Source organism: Oncorhynchus keta, unplaced genomic scaffold (genome assembly GCF_023373465.1).
Source record: "Oncorhynchus keta strain PuntledgeMale-10-30-2019 unplaced genomic scaffold, Oket_V2 Un_contig_24616_pilon_pilon, whole genome shotgun sequence".
Classification (NCBI taxonomy): domain Eukaryota; kingdom Metazoa; phylum Chordata; class Actinopteri; order Salmoniformes; family Salmonidae; genus Oncorhynchus; species Oncorhynchus keta.
In genome coordinates this window covers 636,346-656,101 of record NW_026284007.1, presented here as the reverse complement: position 1 = coordinate 656,101, position 19,756 = coordinate 636,346, and the positions used below count along the sequence as shown (strand labels likewise).

At 44.8% G+C, this 19,756-nt stretch overlaps 1 pseudogene; it reads left to right on the top strand.

Annotated features, from left to right (window-relative positions):
• The first annotated feature begins 505 nt into the window (after nt 1-505).
• Nucleotides 506-19,522, top strand: LOC127922110 (snRNA-activating protein complex subunit 3-like; annotated as a pseudogene).
• The last annotated feature ends 234 nt before the right edge of the window (nt 19,523-19,756 follow it).

Genomic DNA, 19,756 nt, shown 5'->3' with positions numbered 1-19,756 from the left:
ACCCACCTAAATTGCAGGGCTCCGGAGTGGCGCAGCGGTCTAAGGCACTCCATCTCATTGCAAGAGGCGTCACGACAGTACCTGAGTCGAAACCAGGCTGTATCAAATCCGGCCGTGAATGGTAGTCCGATAGGACGGCGCACAATTGGCCCAGAATTAGTCCTTAACTGACTTGCCTAGTTAAATAAAGGTTAAATATACATTTTAAAAATGCAAAACGCAGCCCCACAATTAGCCTGTATTAGAGAAGGGGTTCGATTAATCTCGCCCGGGCACCCGTTTAGGCGTGTTTTTGCCCGGCTGAAAGTTGATTGCATTCGATTTGGAACCTGGCTGCCCCACTCTGTTTTATGGCGAAGTCGGCGCAATGCAAAAGTGACGTGTATAAATATAAAATAAATGTAAAATAAGTCAATCAATCGGTAGTTACTCTTGTATTTTCCCATCTCGAGACACTTCATTACCCAGCGTTACCTGGGAGTTTTGACGTCATTTAGATGAAAAAATGGCGGCGGGCAGCAGCTCAAACGTGAACGAAAATATTCCAGTTTTTGAGTATAAAGACATAAACACCAAACCATTCCACGTTGGCTCATTCAGGACCGCATGGCTTGAGAAATTAAAACCAATTGACTATTCATACGAGGATAAATACGAAGAGACTGAAGATGCCGACTTTGCAAAGGAAATGGGAATCGCACCAGAAACGTTGGATGAACTGAAAGCTATCTGCAGGTTTGTACAGTAAGGGGTAGTTATAAATGTATTTGGTACTCTAGCTAGGTAGCTGAAAATCCATTGTGTCTGTCTAGTTGACAAGCAGTAACTTCTCAATATGCTAGTTATCGTTTGTCAATAATGTTTTTTGTTGAACTTCAGCGTCTATAGTAGTGGACCAGGGATATAACTTCCATTTGTTTTTGTTTAATAACGCATTTTAGAATATTGGTCAGAACTAGTGGTATCAGAGATGATTTTAAAAAGAGAAGGTTCGGACCTTTTGCTGTCAAATGACCCATCTGTTCTGTAATCTTCACATTTTGATTTTTTTTTCTTCCAGCGTTGACAATCTTCGGTGTCAAGCTGAAGACGAGCCTCTTGACACCAACGTTGTGCCACCTGACCCCACTCTTCAAACACTAATGTAAAACATTACAACGTTTTTACTATACAAATTAAATCCTAGACCATTTATACATGACAAATGCAGCAATTCCATGTTCTGCAGACAGTTACTCATGAACTGCATTAAAAAAGTGTTGCCTTGTTGATGTTCAGACAGAGGAAGAAGAAGCAGGACTACAAAGGCACCCTGAGGATCGATAAGATAAGCAGAGTTGACCACTACCAAGACGAACTGGTTAGTTATACCCTGTGAAAGCAACCGCCCCTTCCGTTTTACTTCTGTGGGATTCATGAATATATTATTTAAGTCATTTAAGATATATAAACTTATAGAGGATGAATTTACTTCTACCAGGTGTTTGCGCTGCAGACCATTGCACACATTTTTTTTGCCCATTGAATATCCTAAAAAAAAAGCCTACAAAAGTCCAACAACTTCAAGGCTACTTCTTGGAAAACAATGTGTCACTTGCATAGAGTATAACCTGTTGATGTAACCTGTAGCGTGACTGACACCCAGAAGTCTACACACCCAGACCCCTGGGTCATATTCTTCAGTTTGGTGCCAGGTGAACACGACCGACGAGCTATGAGGGGGCTGTTTTTAGACATTTGATTGACTTGTGTGTTTGATTTTTTATAGGAGAGCCTAGCGGTGGGGAAAAGGCCTGAGGACCCTGTTGACTTGGTGCCAGAAGGGGAGATCATTTTGAGCATCAACGTTCTCTACCCAGCCATATTTGAAAGAGTACGTGCAGTTTCACTTCTTCGATTCAAAGTCTTTGTGAGAATCACCAAAAGTTGAAAAGCCTAATTCCAACAATCTCCATCATTAAACACAACAATAGATGTGCTTTTGTAAGACATGTACATTATCTTTTCCTATTAATCTCATTTATACCATGGCATTGTTGAATACCCATTTCTGATTGGCTTAAAGGGCATTCTAGAGCGTGCATTATTTCCTTATAACGTACCTTCTCTTCCAGTTTAAGTATGTGAGGCCCCACATGACCCTTCAGATGCTGGGCTCCCATAGTCTGGTGGACCTGAGGGACGCTATCTGCTGTATCAGCGACCTGCAGGTCTTTGGAGAGTTCAGCAACACGCCCGACATGGCACCGGACTTCATCAGCAAGGTGACACGCACACAAAGAGATACTCAAGCTCAAACCATACTATTGGAATGGTAGGTGGGGCTTATATTTCCCTGTTTCACACATGTACAAGTGTGTATTATACACGTGTGAAATGGAAATGTCTTTTTTGCGTATCCCAACTCCCCCTGAGACGCCCTCAGAGATTGGGGTCACGGCCAGGGTCAGCCATTATCAGCGGCGCCCCTGGAGCAATTAGGGTTGAAGTCTTTGCTCAAGGGCACATAGGCAGGTTTTTCACATTGTTGGCTCGGGGTTCGAACTAGCAGCTGATGCTAGGCTTCCGTTAATGTGAATCCATAGTCGGTAGACAGTTCTGTCTTAAGATTTTGTCCCTTACATCACCGAGCAGTGCACAACAACCTAATGAATCCAAATGTTAGACGCTACCACCCCACTTCCAAAACCCAAATTCAGTAGATGTGTAACAAATTGAAACGGCTAGCTTAGTTAGCGGTGGTGCGCGCTAATAGCGTTTCAATCGGTGACGTCACTTGCTCTGAGACCTTGAAGTAGTGGTTCCCCTTTGATGTGCAAGGGCAGCGGCTTTTGTGGAGCGATGGGTAACGATGCTTCCAAGGTGACTGTTGTTGATGTGTGCAGAGGGTCCCTGGTTCCGAGCCCGGGCAGGGGCATGGGACGGACTAAAGTTATACTGTTACAGATGCCAGTAGATTTGTTGTGCATGGCTCGGTGATGTAAAGGACGACTTCTCAAGAAGAACCGTGTAGTCATCATGTATATACAGTACATTCCAACGTGGAACACGTGCTGCTACACAGGTAGTCATTGATTGTGAGTCTTGGAACACATTGACTATGGAATACAATTAGTAATAAATGAGATAATAAGGATGTCGAAGTTGGGAGCTACTCAGCCACACACTCACAGAGAGCTATAAGCCTACATAATAGGACTTGATCATCATGTCGGTGTTGGGTGAACCTTTTCACTGTCTGTTTCAGGATCACTTCAAATCCGCCTTCTTCTACTTTGAAGGGGTCTTCTACAATGACATGCAGTCACCCTGAGTCAAAGTCAGGACATGAGCGAAAGTGGCTCTCTCTTCATTCTCGCTTCTGACATCCAACTGTCATCTGGCTACGTTGACTGGACTGACTGACCCATCATCCCCTCTGACTACGTCGACTGACTGACCCATCATCCCCTCTGGCTACGTTGACTGGACTGACTGAACCATCATCCCCTCTGGCTACGTTGACTGGACTGACTGAACCATCATCCCCTCTGACTACGTCGACTGACTGAACCATCATCCCCTCTGACTACGTCGACTGACTGACCCATCATCCCCTCTGGCTACGTCGACTGGACTGACTGAACCATCATCCCCTCTGGCTACGTCGACTGGACTGACTGAACCATCATCCCCTCTGGCTTATACGTGTGACTGGACTGACTGAACCATCATCCCCTCTGGCTACGCGACTGGACTGACTGAACCATCATCCCCTCTGGCTACGTCGACTGGACTGACTGAACCATCATCCCCTCTGGCTACGTCGACTGGACTGACTGAACCATCATCCCCTCTGGCTACGTCGACTGGACTGACTGAACCATCATCCCCTCTGGCTACGTCGACTGGACTGACTGAACCATCATCCCCTCTGGCTACGTCGACTGGACTGACTGAACCATCATCCCCTCTGGCTACGTCGACTGGACTGACTGAACCATCATCCCCTCTGGCTACGTCACTGGACTGACTGAACCATCCTCCCCTCTGGCTACGTCCGACTGGACTGACTGAACCATCATCCCCTCTGGCTACGTCGACTGGACTGACTGAACCATCATCCCCTCTGGCTAGGGGCGACTGGACTGACTGACCCATCATCCCCTCTGGCTACGTCGACTGGACTGACTGACCCATCATCCCCTCTGGCTACGTCGACTGGACTGACTGACCCATCATCCCCTCTGGCTACGTCGACTGGACTGACTGACCCATCATCCCCTCTGGCTACGTCGACTGGACTGACTGACCCATCATCCCCTCTGGCTACGCCGACTGGACTGACTGACCCATCATCCCCTCTGGCTAACCTTTTCACTGGACTGACTGACCCATCATCCCCTCTGGCTACGTTGACTGGACTGACTGACCCATCATCCCCTCTGGCTGACGCGACTGGACTGACTGACCCATCATCCCCTCTGGCTACGTCGACTGGACTGACTGACCCATCATCCCCTCTGGCTACGTCGACTGGACTGACTGACCCATCATCCCCTCTGGCTACGTCGACTGGACTGACTGACCCATCATCCCCTCTGGCTACGTCGACTGGACTGACTGAACCATCATCCCCTCTGGCTACGTCGACTGGACTGACTGACCCATCATCCCCTCTGGCTACGTCGACTGGACTGACTGACCCATCATCCCCTCTGGCTACGTCGACTGGACTGACTGAACCATCATCCCCTCTGGCTACGTCGACTGGACTGACTGAACCATCATCCCCTCTGGCTACGTCGACTGGACTGACTGAACCATCATCCCCTCTGGCTACGTCGACTGGACTGACTGAACCATCATCCCCTCTGGCTACGTCGACTGGACTGACTGAACCATCATCCCCTCTGGCTACGTCGACTGGACTGACTGACTCATCATCCCCTCTGGCTACGTCGACTGGACTGACTGACTCATCATCCCCTCTGGCTACGTCGACTGACTGACCCATCATCCCCTCTGGCTACGTCGACTGGACTGACTGACCCATCATCCCCTCTGGCTACGTCGACTGGACTGACTGACTCATCATCCCCTCTGGCTACGTCGACTGGACTGACTGAACACTTCAGACTAGGCTTACTTGAATTCACCTTAGCTGATCCTGTGAGAGAACATCTGTGGAAATGGGCCTGTAAAAGCCAGGGAGTAACCCGAAAAAGACAAAAGCCAGGCCTGTATATTGCAGAGACAATACTGTAGAGAGTGAGAGGTAGGGGCAGATCCACAAAGAATTAAGACAATACTGTAGAGAGTGAGAGGTAGGGGCAGATCCACAAAGAATTAAGACAATACTGTAGAGAGTGAGAGGTAGGGGCAGATCCACAAAGAATTAAGACAATACTGTAGAGAGTGAGAGGTAGGGGCAGATCCACAAAGAATTAAGACAATACTGTAGAGAGTGAGAGGTAGGGGCAGATCCACAAAGAATTAAGACAATACTGTAGAGAGTGAGAGGTAGGGGCAGATCCACAAAGAATTAAGACAATACTGTAGAGAGTGAGAGGTAGGGGCAGATCCACAAATAATTAAAACAATACTGTAGAGAGTGAGAGGTAGGGGCAGTTCCACAAATAATGAAGACAATACTGTAGAGAGTGAGAGGTAGGGGCAGATCCACAAAGAATTAAGACAATACTGTAGAGAGTGAGAGGTAGGGGCAGATCCACAAAGAATTAAGACAATACTGTAGAGAGTGAGAGGTAGGGGCAGATCCACAAAGAATTAAGACAATACTGTAGAGAGTGAGAGGTAGGGGCAGATCCACAAAGAATTAAGACAATACTGTAGAGAGTGAGAGGTAGGGGCAGATCCACAAATAATTAAGACTATACTGTAGAGAGTGAGAGGTAGGGGCAGATCCACACATAATTAAGACTATACTGTAGAGAGTGAGAGGTAGGGGCAGATCCACACAGAATTAAGACAATACTTTTTTCAGCCATAGAACTCTATATTGGATCGGAGATGGAGGTTTTAGGTGTAGAATATTGCATTCGGTTTGCCTAACTATGACCCAGACTAAACTATATGCCTGGGTTAACCTTGGGGATGTGTCAGCGGAATCAACAGATGTCAGATTGTAATGGGCCACAATCCAGTCATTTAAAATGTCAAACCAGGCCACAAGACCCATTGGAAATAGGATAATATGTTCTACATGCTCTCCTCTCATGCACTTAGCCATTTTCTCAGTATCTGCTATATCTAATGGATATTCATGTGCATTTTATTGATGAACTGGAAACAACCTTTTGAGTTTATTTTATTTTTACAGGGACAGTGCACATTAATCAACGTTTCAGTAAAAGTGTCGGTTTTAGCCAGCCGGCTAATTTTCAACCGCAGTCCCTGGGCAGGTTATTAAAAACAATTACAATATAGACAATCATTGAGCAGTGAGCACATGCAGAGCAACATAGAACAAGCAAGACGGAGTATACAAACAGAGCAACATAGAACAAAAAGCAACAAGACAAAATCCATAAAAGAAACAGGGTTTCCACACCTCACAAGCTACAGACAACATGGAAAGCGGCAATACACAGCTAGGGACCATGTTCACAAATCTGATTGGTCTTTAGCCATGTCTTCATGTTTTTTGTGAAAGTGTGATAGGTGGTGCAGTTATGTGTGTCTGATGGCAGTGTATTCCAGACATGGGAAGCTCTCACAGAGAAAGTGGATTTACTAAAGGTGCTTTTCCTTAAGGGAACTATACAGTCAACTCTCATGGCAGACCTTGTGGATCTGCTGCCATATGTTTGGGTTTTCTGTTTAACAAAAATCAAATCAAATTTTATTTGTCACATACACATGGTTAGCAGATGTTAATGCGAGTGTAGCGAAATGCTTGTGCTTCTAGTTCTGACAATGCAGTAATAACCAACAAGTAATCTAACAATTCCTAAACTACTGTCTTATACACAGTGTAAGGGGATAAAGAATATGTACATAAGGATATATGAATGAGTGATGGCACAGAGCAGCATAGGCAAGATACAGTAGATGGTATCGAGTACAGTATATACATATAAGATGAGTATGTAAACAAAGTGGCATAGTTAAAGTGGCTAGTGATACATGTATTACATAAGGATGCAGTCGATGATATAGAGTACAGTATATGCGTATGAGATGAATAATGTAGGGTAAGTAACATTATATAAGGTAGCATTGTTTAAAGTGGCTAGTGATATATTTACATCATTCCCATCAATTCCCATTATTAAAGTGGCTGGAGTTGTGTCAGTGTGTTGGCAGCGGCCACTCAATGTTAGTGGTGGCTGTTTAACAGTCTGATGGCCTTGAGATAGAAGCTGTTTTTCAGTCTCTCGGTTCCAGCTTTGATGCACCTGTACTGACCTCGCCTTCTGGATGATAGCGGGTGAACAGGCAGTGGCTCGGGTGGTTGATGTCCTTGATGATCTTTATGGCCTTCCCGTAACATAATCATCTCCTTAGTTTTGTTTGTTGAGTGTGAGGTTATTTTCCTGACACCACACTCCGAGGGCCCTCACCTCCTCCTGAGGCCGTCTCGTCGTTGTTGGTAATCAAGCCTACCACTGTTGTCGTCCAAACTTGATGATTGAGTTGGAGCGTGCGTGGCCACGCAGTCGTGGGTGAACAGGAGTACAGGAGAGGGCTTAGAACGCACCCTTGTGGGGCCCCAGTGTGAGGATCAGAGGGGAGAGATGTTGTTACCTACCCTCACCACCTGGGGGCGGCCCGTCAGAAGTCCAGTACCCAGTTGCACAGGGCGGGGTCGAGACCCAGGGTCTGAGCTTGATAACGAGCTTGGATGGTACTATGGTGTTGAATGCCGAGCTGTAGTCGATGAACAGCATTCTCACATAGGTATTCCTCTTGTCCAGATGGGTTAGGGCAGTGTGCAGTGTGGTTGAGATTGCATCGTCTGTGGACCTATTTGGGCGGTAAGCCAGTTGGAGTGGGTCTAGGGGGCAGGTAGGGTGGAGGTGATATGGTCCTTGACTAATCTCTCAAAGCACTTCGATGACGGAAGTGAGTGCTACGGGCGGTAGTCATTTAGCTCAGTTACCTTTAGCTTTCTTGGGAACAGGAACAATGGTGGCCCTCTTGAAGCGTGTGGGAACAGCAGACTGGTATAGGGATTGATTGAATATGTCCGTAAACACACCCGGCCAGCTGGTCTACGCATGCTCTGAGGCGCGGCTGAGGATGCCGTCTGGGCCTGCAGCCTTGCGAGGTTAACACGTTTAAATGTCTTACTCACCTTGGCTGCAGTGAAGGAGAGACCGCATGTTTTTGTTTGCAGGCCGTGGCAGTGTATCTTTGTATTGTCCTCAAGCGGGCAAGTTATTTAGTCTGCCTAGAACCAAGACATCCTGGTCCGTGACTGGGCTGGATTTCTTCCTGTAGTCCGTGATTGACTGTGGGCCCTGCCACATGCCTCTTGTGTCTGAGCCGTTGAATTGAGATTCTACTTGGTCTCTGTACTGACATTTAGCTTGTTTGATAGCCTTGCGGAGGGAATAGCTGCACTGTTTGTATTCAATCAATCAATCAAATTTTATTTATATAGCCCTTTGTACATCAGCTGATATCTCAAAGTGCTGTACAGAAACCCAGCCTCAAACCCCAAACAGCAAGCAATGCAGGTGTAGAAGCACGGTGGCTAGGAAAAACTCCCTAGAAAGGCCAAAACCTAGGAAGAAACCTAGAGAGGAACCAGGCTATGTGGGGTGGCCAGTAGTCTTCTGGCTGTGCCAGGTGGAGATTATAACAGAACATGGCCAAGATGTTCAAATGTTCATAAATGACCAGCATGGTCAAATAATAGTAAGGCAGAACAGTTGAAACTGGAGCAGCAGCATGGCCAGGTGGACTGGGGACAGCAAGGAGTCATCATGTCAGGTTGTCCTGGGGCATGGTCCTAGGGCTCAGGTCAGTTGAAACTGGAGCAGCAGCATGGCCAGGTGGACTGGGGACAGCAAGGAGCCATCATGTCAGGTAGTCCTGGGGCATGGTCCTAGAGAACGCACACTTAGATTCACACAGGACACCGAATAGGACAGGAGAAGTACTCCAGATATAACAAACTGACCCTAGCCCCCGACACAAACTACTGCAGCATAAATACTGGAGGCTGAGACAGGAGGGGGTCAGGAGACACTGGCCCCATCCGAGAACACCCTCGGACAGGGCCAAACAGGAAGGATATAACCCCACCCACTTTGCCAAAGCACAGCCCCCACACCACTATTCGGTCATGTTACCAGACACCTTGCCCCTATTAAAAGCAGTGGTTCGAGCTTTCAGTTTCACGCGAATGCTGCCATCAATCCACGCTTTCTGGTTAGGGAATGTTTTAATCGTTGCTATGGGAACGACATCTTCAACGCACGTTCTAATGAACTCGCACACCGAATCAGCGTATTCGTCAATGTTGTTATCTGACGCAATACGAAACATATCCCAGTCCATGTGATGGAAGCAGTCTTGGAGTGTGGAGTCAGCTTGGTCGGACCAGAGTTGGACAGACCTCAGCGTGGGAGCCTCTTGTTTTAGTTTCTGTCTGTAGGCAGGGATCAACAAAATGGAGTCGTGGTCAGCTTTTCCGAAAGGGGGCGGGGCAGGGCCTTATATGCATCGCGGAAGTTAGAGTAACAATGATCCAAGGTTTTTCCACCCCTGGTTGCGCAATCGATATGCTGATAAAATTTAGGGAGTCTTGTTTTCAGATTAGCCTTGTTAAAATCCCCAGTTTGCAAAGAGTTAAATAAAGTTCGTTCAGAGCCATCGATGTGTCTGCTTGGGGGGATATATAAGGCTGTGATTATAATCGAAGAGAATTCTCTTGGTAGATAATGCGGTCTACATTTGATTGTGAGGAATTCTAAATCAGGTGAACAGAAGGATTTGAGTTCCTGTATGTTTCTTTCATCACACCATGTCTCGTTAGCCATAAGGCATACGCCCCGCCCCTCTTCTTACCAGAAAGATGTTTGTTTCTGTCGGCGCGATGCGTGGAGAAACCTGTTGGCTGCACCGCTTCGGATAGCATCTTCTCTCCAGTGAGCCATGTTTCCGTGAAGCACAGAACGTTACAGTCTCTGATGTCCCTCTGGAATGCTACCCTTGCTCGGATTTCATCAACCTTGTTGTCTAGAGACTGGACATTGGCAAGAAGAATGCTAGGGAGTGGTGCACGGTGTGCCCATCTCCGGAGTCTGACCAGAAGACCGCCTCGTTTCCCTCTTTTTCTGAGTCGTTTTTGGGTCGCTGCATGCGATCCATTCCGTTGTCCTGTTTGTAAGGCAGAACACAGGATCCGCGTCGCGAAAACCATATTCTTGGTCGTACTGATGGTGAGTTGACGCTGATCTTATATTCAGTAGTTCTTCTCGACTGTATGTAATGAAACCTAAGATGACCTGGGGTACTAATGTAAGAAATGACACTTAAAAAAAAATGCATAGTTTCCTAGGAACGCGAGCGAGGCGGCCATCTCTGTCGGCGCCGGAAGGGAATACTGAGTGGAGGGAGCCAGGCAATTTAGGATCTTGAATACAAGACGTGTCGGTGTATTGCACAAGATTTTCCCAACTCAGGAGCTCATGCTTTCTGAGGATGTAACAGTGATGATGGCTATTGGGCTTCCTATCAAGCACTTTGAGAGCCTGTTTGTAGACAGACTGAATGGGTTTTAATGTTGTACAGCAAGCTTGGGCCCAAGTAGTCAAGCAGTATGATAAGTGGGGGAGTATCATAGATTTATAGTACAGTTTTGCTACCTCTGTAGTCAAACAATTTCGTATCAATCGGAAATCAGCTAGGTTGAATTTAGTTATTTGAATTACCTTTTTCACCTGCTCTTTAAAGAGCGGTTGGAATCAAGTATGATGCCAAGGTACTTAATCAGATACCACCTGGAGCTTCTTACCTGACACATAGACATCTGGCTCAGTAGCATCTGTTACCCTCTTTGTGAAGAACACGCAGACAGTTTTTTCACATTGAGATGCAAACACGAGTCACTGAGCCACTTTGTAACCTGGACCATTACAGTAGTGAGTTCTTGTGCAGCTTGTTGTTTGCTCTTTGCATGCACATATAGCACTGAATCATCTGCATACATTTGAACTTCAGACCCAGTACAGACAGAAGGCAGATCATTAATGTACAGGCTGAACAGGAGGGGCCCCAGTATTGACCCTTGGGGCACGCCCACATTATAGCTTAGAGTGGGCGACAGCTCATTGCTCACTCTGACACACTGAGTTCTCCCTTCAAGGTATGATTTCCTCCATCTCAAGGCATCGGGGAACAATTGAACTTGGGCAATTTGTGATGAGAATCTCATGGTTAACAGTATCAAAAAGCCTTCCTTAGGTCCAGAAACACAGCCCTAACAACGCCTCCTTTGTCCATCTTGGACTTCACAATTTCAGAAGAAAGCAGTTGACCTTTTCTGTGAGTGTTTCGCTCTGACGCCAAACAGCATGGAGTGTAATGTGAAGGGGGCTGTTGTTGAGGTGGGCAATCAGTTATTCTGCTACACACTTTTCAGCAACCTTAGACAGCACAGGTAGTATGCTAATGGGCCTGTCAGGTCAGTGTGGGCCTGTTAGCAGAGTCGCCCGATTTTAAAGATGGCGTTAATTATGGCTGACTTCCATACCCTTGAAACACCCCAGACCAATAGATGTGTTGGTGACCTTAGTAATTGGGCCAATGAGTGACTCTTTGTAGTTTCTGAAAGGTAGAGTCAGCGTTCTTTAGTGAGCTAATCACCTTTAAGCCCAAGTATAATCAAATAATTTCTCCAGACAATGCTAGTAAGTATACTGTACAAAAATATGTACACAACATGTAAAGTGTTGGTCTCTCATGAAACATGAGCTGAAATAAAAGATCCCAGAAATCTTCATACACACACAGCCTATTTCTCTAAAATGTTGTGCACATTTTTGTTTACATCCCTGTTAGTGAGCATTTCTCCCATTTTGCCAAGATAATCCATCCACCTAACAGGTGTGTCATGTCAAGAAGCTGATTAAACGGCATGATCATTACACAGGTGCACCTTGTGCTGGGGAACAATAAAGGCCACTCTAAAATGTGCAGTTGTGTTTTGAGGGAGCGTGCAGTGGCATGCTGACTGCAAGAATATCCACCAGAGCTGTTTAGGGCTTAATTTATTTATTTCAATATGAACTGTAACTCAGTAAAATCTTACATTATTTTTTTTTCTGTTAATTTAAGATGAATTTCCAAAGCGTATTTTCTGGGTGTTTGGAGTTAATTTCTCTTCCTCTACTTTCTGCTATTACTTTTCAAATTGGACAATAAAGTTGCGTTGTACTATATTTCAGGACCACCATTGATTGGGCAAAGACCAGAGACTTCCCCACATTCCACAAGGCCCAGATGGAGGACACCAAGATTCTACGACCTGAAGGTGAAGGTGGGCTACCCCTACCTCTTCTGTCACCAGGAGACTGCGAGCACGTTGTCATCATCACCCGATATCAGGTCAGAGTCATTTTGTCATCCATATTGATACCTGGATTTTTTTTAGCTTTGACTTGGTATGTCATTTCCCCCTACACTGAGCTCCAAAGTATTGGGACAGTGACACGTTTGCTGTTTTGGCTCTGTACTCCAGCACTTTGGATTATAAATTATCCAACTATGAGGTTAAAGTGCAGACTGTCAGCTTTAATTTGAGGGTACTTTTTTCCATATTGGGTGAACCATTAGAAATTACTGGACTTTTTGTACATAGACCAAACGTGTGTGACAAATTCACGTAAAATATTTAGTATTTGGTCCATGTTCATAGCACACAATGACCATATTATGAGTTTGAACTTTTGACAGTTCAAACAGTTGGTAAGTTTGTAGTGAACTTGTGGAAGTGTTGTGAGCGTGTGACCCCTTGAAGAATGAACATAAGCAGTTTCAAATCACATTTGAAATGTTTGTGTTTTCTAGTTCTGACAGTGCAGCAATATCTAACATGTAATCTCACAATTCACAACGACTACCTAATACACCTCTAAGTAAAGGAATGGGATAAGAATATATACATATAAATATATGGATGCACAATGGGAAGGCGACCATAGGCAAGATGTAATAGATGGTATAAAAATACAGTTTATACATATGAGGTTAGTAATGCAAGATCTGTAAACATTATTAAAAGTGACTAGTGATCCGTTTATTAAAGTGGCCAATGATTTCAAGTCTGTGTAGGTAGCAGCCGCTCTGTGTTAGGGATGGCTGTTTAGCAGTCTGATGGCCTTGAGATAGAGCGCTGTCTCTCGGTCCCAGCTTTGATGCACCTGTACTGACCTCGCCTTCTGGATGATAGCGGGGTGAACAGGCAGTGGCTCGTGGTTGTTTGTCCTTGATGATCTTTTTGGCCTTCCTGTGACATCAAGTGCTGTGGTGTCCCTGGAGGGCATGTAGTTTTGCCTGGTGATGCGCTGTGCAGACTGCACCACCCTCGTGAGCCTTCGCGGTTGAGGTGGTGCAGTTGCGTACCAGGCTGATACAGCCCTGCATCTGTAAAGTTTGTCAGGGTTTTAGGTGACCTGTTGTTGCGCCGTCTTCACCACAATGTTTGTGTAGTGGACCATTTAATTTTATCTGTGTGTGTACACCCAGAACTTAACTTTCCACCTTCTCCTGCTGTCCCATTGATGTGGATAGGGGTGCTCCTCTGCTGTTCCTGGGGGAGTCCACGATCATCTCCTTTTGTTGACGTTGGTGAGAGTTGTTTTCCTGACACCACACTCCGAGTGCCTCACCACCTCCCAGTAGGCTGTCTTGTAGTTATTAGTAATCAAGCCAATTACTGTTGTGTCGTCTGCAAACTTGATGATTGAGTTGGAGCGTGCGTGGCCACGCAGTCATGGCTGAACAGAGTACAGAAGGGTGAGCACGCACTCTTGTGTTGAGGATCAGCGAAGTGGACAGTGTTGTTTCCGACATTTCACCACCTGGGGCGGCGGCCCGTCAGGAAGTCCAGGATTGAGTTGCTCAGGGCGCGGTTGAGACCCAGGGCCTCAAGCTTAGCGATGAGCTTGGAAGTACTATGAAAGCGTTGAATGCTGAGCTGTAGTCAATGAACAGCATTCTTACATAGGTATTCCTCTTGTCCAGATGGGATAGGGAAGTGTGCAGCGTGACAAATTGCATCGTTAATGAAACTATTGGGGCGGTAAGCAGGTGAAGTGGGTCTAGGAGTGATCGGTAAGGTGGCGGTGATATGATCCTTGCCTAGTCTCTCAAAGCACTTTGATGACAGAAGTGAGTTCTACGGTGCGATAGTAATTTAGTTCAGTGCCTTCTTGGACAGCAGACTGGGATAGAGAGAGATAGAATAGCCAGCTGGTCTGGTACGCGGTCTGGGCCGCGGCCTTGCAGGGTTAACATGTTTAAATGTCTTACTCACGTGCGTCCACGGCGAGGAGAGCCACAGTCGCTTGGTGCGGGCAGCATCGTTGGCACTGTATTAACCTCAATACTATCCTGGTTTGTATTATCTAGTTTGTCTGGAAGCAATATATCAGTGTCTGTGATGTGGGTGGTTTTTTCCTTTTTGTAGTCTGATTGTCTGTAGACCCTGCCACGTATGTCGTGTCTGAGCCGTTGAATTGCGACTCCACTTTGTCTCTATACTGACATTTCACTTATTTGATTGCCTTGCGGAGGAATAACTACACTGTTTGTATTCGGCCATATTCCCAGTCACCTTTCCATGGTTAAATGTGGTGGTTTGCACTGTCTGTTTGCGTGAATGCCACCATCTGTCCACGGTTTCTGGTTAGGGTAGGACTAATAGTCCCAGTAGGTACAACATCTCTATACGCTTCCTTATAAGATTACTCAGACTCGGCGTATGCGCACAATATTTTCTCTTAGGCTACCGGAACATGTCCCAGTCTGATTGGTCAGACCAGCGTTGAATAGTCATAGCACGGGTACATCCTGTTAGAGTTTCTGCCTGTAGGAAGGGAGGAGCAAAATGGAGTCTATCACATTTTCTAAAGGAAGGTTGGGGAGGGCGTTGTATGCATCGCGGAAGTTTAGAGTAGCAGTGACCCAGTGTGTTTCCAGTGCGATCAATATGCTGATAGAATTTAGGTAGCCTTGTTCTCAAATGAGCTTTTTTTAAATCCCCAGCTACAAAAAATGCAGCCTCCGGATATATGGTTTCCAGTTTGCATAAAGTCTAGTGAAGTTCCTTGAGGGCCGTCGTGGTATCGGCTTGAGGGGGAACTCTGTCAGCATCTGCGAGTCATTATAGTCGGGTGAGCAGAAGGACTTGGAGTTCCTGTATGTTGTTACAATTACACCATGAGTTGTTAATCATGAAACACAGCCCTCACCCTTCTTCCGGAGAGATGTTTATTCCTGTCGACGCGACGCACAAAGAATCGACTCTGACAGCATATCCCGAGAGAGCCATGTTTCCGTGAAACAGTATGTTTAGAATTCCTGATGTCTCTCTGGAAAGCAACCCTTGCCCTAATATCATCTACCTTGTTGTCTAGACTGGACATTAGCAAGTAATATACTCTGAAGCGGTGGGTAGTGTGCGCACCTCCCAAGTCTACCCTGAAGACCGCGCCATCTACATCTTCTCCGGCGTTGTTTTGGGCCCTGGATGGTGGATCAGACAAAAGACCCGCCTCGAAAGTCTTATTCCTGGCCGTAGTGCTGGAAAGTTGATGTCGCTCTGATATCCAATAGTTCTTCCTGGCTGTATGTATGATTTTCTGGGCTAACAATGTAAGGAATGATACATAAAAAATAAAAAAAATACTGGTTTCCTAGCCCGAGGCAGCCCTCTCTGACAGCCATTTTGGTCAACCGGTAGGTCTGCCTGTGTATAAGTAAGTCTTAGGCTTGTCCTGTGAACACTACGAGCGAGAAGAAACCTCGAAAGAGGAACAGAACTCTAAAGAAGAAAAAACATGGAGTTGTCACTTAATGACACACACGTGATGACCATAACATCGGAAGTAGGATGATGCAGGCTTCAACAGAAAAAGGGCTTAGTGTAAATCAGCACTACAAAAATAGTTTTCACCATTTGTGCAGAACCCAAATACTATCCATAAAGGTGCTGGGAGATAAAGTGGTTATATCTAAGGGACAGCTATGGGGTTTGATTACCCAGCCTGTAGAGCGAAGCATCTATACCTTAGCCGAAGGAGAAGAATATACAGACCAAACCTTGAGTGGAATACAGGCTTGAGGACTAGGATGTGTTTCACAAGGTGGTGTGTTATGAGCTGAGTTAGCTAAAAGGTAGCTTGTAAAAGGAGGTTTATTTATACCTTGTACAAGGGGTAGGAGGGTAAGGGTTATTTATATATTGTAGGAGGGCAAGTGGGGGTGTTTGGTTACAGTCAGTCCCAGGTCAAAGACAGACATGCTCTTCTCTAAGAACAGTAATTAGAACAGTCTTTTCATATTGCATAGAAAACTTTAATTGTAATATGTATGCTTACATTAATGTACCAAAGATTTAAGAAAATAAAAGGTTTTAAAGAAAAATGTTATTTACCTTTTAATGAAATCTTTCTCTCGATCTGTCTCTCCCTGCTCTGTCTCTGTCTCTACACGAGAGCCAATGGGTTCTTGGGATGTGTCAAATCAAAATCCAATTATATTTGTCACATGCGCTTACTACAAAAGGTCTAGTTCTTACTGTGAAATGCTTACTTACAAGCCCGTAACCAACAATGCAGTTAAGAAAAATTGGATTTAAGAAAATATTTCCTAAATCAACTAAAAATAAATTTTTTAAAATTACAATAACGAGCTATATACAGGGGTACTGGTGCAGGGGGGGGTCAGGTTCCAAGCAGGGGTATTTACAAGCAGCGACGTGTCTGCAAGCTCTGAACTCTAGGTGTCTAACAGAACGCCTTAATGTGTTCAATATTATGAACTTAGGGTGACCCTAGGTTCACAACATGCCTAATGACCTGGGCAGCCACAATGTTTCTGCTTATGAAGCCATAAATGATTGATAGGCTTAAAACCACCTAAAAATATATAATTTTATTCTTTTAACGATGTGTTCTTTACTAATGATTTAAACAGATAATTTTACTCCCTTAATAACCTTTTACTGCAGTGGGATAAATCAGGGTCACAGAGTGATTTCTTGGGAGTCTTAAACAAATCTACTTAGAAACAGAAGTATACACATGAGTTTACATTTATTCAATTGAGTTTGCATCTCAATATACCAGTGAAATGTAACAAAATGCCTGGTGTGTTTATTGAGCTGTACACCTATGCTCAGTTGGTCAATATTCCCCTCCAGTGATTCCCCAACATCTTGTCAACATATGCTTTTCCACATTGTTACATTACAGCCTTATTCCAAAATTGGATTAAATAAACAATTTTCCTCATCAATCAACACACAGTACCCCATAATGACATTAGTGAAAACAGGCATTTTAAAATATTTGCAAATGTATTAAAATGAAACGCCTTATTTACAAAAAAGGGTCTAAATGTTGAGAAATGAAATATTACATTTACATATTCTTTTCAAACATTTCTAAGAACCATTATGGGGTATTGTGTGTAGATTGAGTGGGGAAAAACCATTATGGGGTATTGTGTGTAGATTGAGTGGGGAAAAAACCATTTAATCCATTTTAGAATAAGGCTGTAACGTAACAAAATAATAAAAAAGGGGTCTGAATACTTTCCAATGTACAAAGTGTTAATTTCTAAACAGGTCACCCGATATGAATGAAAGTAAGCTCAAATTTAAGTTGACGGTCTACACTTTAACCTCAGTCATTAAATCATTTATGAATCGAAGTGCCGACTACAGAGCCAAAATATGTTGCTGTATCTATACAAAATCAATTCGTCAGAAATCAGTTCACCTTACTCATATCAGTACTGTGAAGAAGGCCAGATTTCTGGTAAGACAGCAGGTCAGGGGAAAGTGCTGCCCTTTTCTAGATGAATAGGATAAAGTCATATCTTTGATCAATTCACTCACATGATAAAGAGCCTTGAGGCTTTCCAATTGATCTATATTGTAGGTCACCTTTTCAGCTTTCTGAGACTGATTTGATTTAAGTTTTAGCCTTCTTCTGACTGGTTTTCTTTGCTGGAGGCACTAACTGTGCATGAAGGCTGGTTTGTGGCGTGATGTTTCAAGAAGGCCTCAGCCTCAGTGCTGCCAGTAAAACTGTTACAAAACTGTGCTGGCTCATATTTTCCCATCACTTTGTCCTTTTCAACACAGTTTTTATTTATTTAACCTTTATTTTGACAGGAGTCAAGGCTGAGATCAAGGTCTCTTTTCCAGATGAGCCCTGATTTAATACAGTACAGAATACACATTCATTCAAAAATAATTGTGATAGTGTTTTGCTTTTCATGTATTGTTGGGTTGTTTTAAAATACATTGTTCAGTAAAAGATCCCCTAGGAGCCATCACATGCCCTAGACCAGTGTTTTCCAAACTCTGTCCTCTGGACCCCAACGGGTGCACGTTTTGTTTTTTGCCCTAGAACTACACAACGATTCATCAACCTTTTGATCATTTGAATCAGCTGTGTAGTATTAGGGCAAAAACCAAAATGCCCCAGGGATCCAGAGGACCCCGTTTTGGGGAAAAAGTGCCTCAGTCCTACAGCACAGGGGTCAAGCTCATTCCACGGAGGACCGAGTGTTCGCTCCTCCCTTGTACTTGATTAAGGTTAGCAATTAGTAAAGAACTCTCCTCACCTGGTTGTCCAGGTCTTTATTAAAAGGAGAAACAAAAACCAGCAGACACTAGGCCCTCCATGGAATGAGTTTGACACCCCTGCATCACATTTCAAAGTGCATTGGAGATCATTCCATGCTAAAGGTGAAAGGTTCCAGCCACTATGGTAGATGTGTAACAAGGCTAGCTCAGTACAGCTAGGTTTCATTAGTGTGGACATGTTTTATTTATCCCTGCCCAATGTTTCCAGACTGGCTCATAAGGATGACTGCCTGGATAGGAAGTTGTACCCTCTCCTTACCCACAAGCACAGGGTCATGACCAGGAAGTGCGCCGTGTGTCACGTCTACATCGGCAGGTGTGTAGAAAAAATATCACTCTTTTTACATGACCTGGCCAAAAACATATCCCTAACAATTGACTGTACATTAGTTTAAATTCATTTACAAGTTGTCAGTGTACTAATTTGGCTTGTGTTTTTTCCAGATGGTTAACCACAAATGATCCATTTGCCCCCAAATGACCCGTGTCTCTTCTGTGAGCGATGCTTCCGCATGCTTCACTACGACAAGAAAGGAAACAAACTAGGACAGTTCCTGGCCTACCCTTATGTGGACCCTGGGGCCTTCAACTGAGACGTCCCGTTTCTCCCTCGTACTGCTGTGCAGTATTAGTAATGGTACATAGGGCACATATTTCTGTTGGCATTAAAGCACTTTATTTACAGTTCTATTTGTCTTGGGATTCATGATCACATGGAAATGTTTTGTTGTAGTCATAGAATTGTAAAGCTCAGACTGTTCGTTTATTGATGAACCTTCAGTGGTGAGCTGGTGATGTCACCAGCTCATGCAACTCATGAGAAGTTCACTTGAATGATTATAGCTCGTACGAAGAATGGTTTCACTAATTAAAGTGGAAATCAGTGGGACAACACCCTTCTGTCTTCTACCTCTGGATAGG